The following is a 1,911-nucleotide window of genomic DNA, read 5'->3' as shown; positions in this document are numbered from 1 at the left end:
TGTAGAAGGTGTTCGTTTTCTCTCCCAAACGGCCATTTTATCATATGCCTCTAAATGTTCTGCATTTCCTGACATTACCAGGCCTATGATATTGAAACTGTGCATGAGCTATCCTTGTTCTGAGATCCATCTTTCCTGCTGGTTGTCATGGTGGGGTGGTCAGCTGATTTTACGCTACTGCAACAGCCTGAAGGTTACCAAATGGTTAGATTGATTGAATACATTCTTTATTGAAAACTTGTTTGTGTTTATCAATGATAAATTTGCTTGTCATTTAATGCTGCATTCCACACTATTCCATTCTCAAAATCAGTATCGAAACCAATGATTGATATTATGAGCAACGACCCACTCAATTAGGATACAGTGACATGCAAGCACTCAGTATTGTGTTGTTTTTTTGTAAAGTATTAAAAATCTCCTTCTGACCTCCCCAATTTCGGGGCTTACATTCTCAGTCAAGACCGAGGAAAATGTTCATATCCAACCTCCAAACTGAGAGAACAATCGGAAACAACATATATTAACAGTTTCCTGTTCAAACACACACTTTCCATGAACCTTAGAAAGCGCCGAAGTAAAATATCTCGCGCTTGTGTAGATCCACATGCAATGTTGAATAGGAGATTATTAAAATCATTGTGGTTTAATAACAAAGAGTGCAAGTTCTAAACAAAATAGGAGAGAGAGAGAGAGAGAGTCCTTAGGCCAATCTCACCGCTCCCCCACCCCTTCCCCTGTAATAAATTACCAGTCCCTTAATTATGTAGTTGTACGTTAAAACTCTAAACATTAATGAGCCTCCCAACCACCTTTTCGTATTTGGTACGCAAATTCAATGTTTAAAAATAAAATTGCGTATGTAAACTTGTTATTATTTATTTTGATATCACTCCCATTTATGACCTAGAAACGTGTTCCGGCACAACTGAAGGGAGAACACTCTTGGCTTAACTGTGCTAAACATTGACTGGTTTGCCTGCCCTTGAGCGCTTGCGTTCAGTGTAGCTCAGTCTGGTTCCCTGGTTATGCTGCGCTGGCGCTACACTGTCCCTAAGCTGGTTCCTGGCTCCCTATGCGCGTCGTCAACTTGCGATAAATGAACTCAATGTCTTTTATCATTTTTCACATCACTTATTCTGCTTTCTATATGTTCAACTGCTGGTTTTATTTCATGTCATCTTTGTAGAAATTGGTTTTTGTTTGTGAACAGTTCTCTGCCTTTTCATTTTGTTGCTAACTCCACTGCATCGTAGGGGTGAAAAGTGTGATACCAAATTGCTATTTAAGGATTGTTGTTGCTATGGTTATAACACAAATTGTAATTTTTTCTTGGCTAAGAGTGAAAAATTCTCTCTCTTTGTCTTATTTTGCGCTTAATTTGGGACATAAACATACACTGTAGTACATGGGTGATGGTTGGGTTAGGAAGGTTGGGTTTTGTATAGTTGTAACACCGAAAGTGGCCTTGCAGTAACAGTGTCACGATAAGGAGCTTCATGATCTTCAGTAGTTCGTCTTAGGCTTCGCAACCTGTCAGAATCTAATTGTTTTGAATAATCCTTTGACGCGTTTCTCCTTTCGCCGCTTGTGACTGGTGTGGGATCTTGTCATCACCTGTTGATGACAAATGTTAATATACCAGGTCACTAAACCCATAGTTACAATGATCAGTAAACTGAACAATGCGAGGCTTTTACTATTCATTTAGCAGTTGTATCATTTATGATTCAAAGCATTCGTTTTCTACCTAGTATTTACGATTGGAGAATTGCTAATTGTGTAAGTGTTTACACGATGTACTGTGACCTTACTGAGTGATATTTGGTAGGTATAAAACTATTCCTTAGGTATAAATAATTTGATGATACATCTGTGAGGTTTGAGTTGCTTTAAATCCCCGGGCCAAGT

Source organism: Haliotis rufescens, unplaced genomic scaffold (genome assembly GCF_023055435.1).
Source record: "Haliotis rufescens isolate VD_foot unplaced genomic scaffold, xgHalRufe1.0.p SCAF_12, whole genome shotgun sequence".
In the NCBI taxonomy this organism is placed as follows: domain Eukaryota; kingdom Metazoa; phylum Mollusca; class Gastropoda; order Lepetellida; family Haliotidae; genus Haliotis; species Haliotis rufescens.
This window is presented reverse-complemented; position numbering follows the sequence as displayed.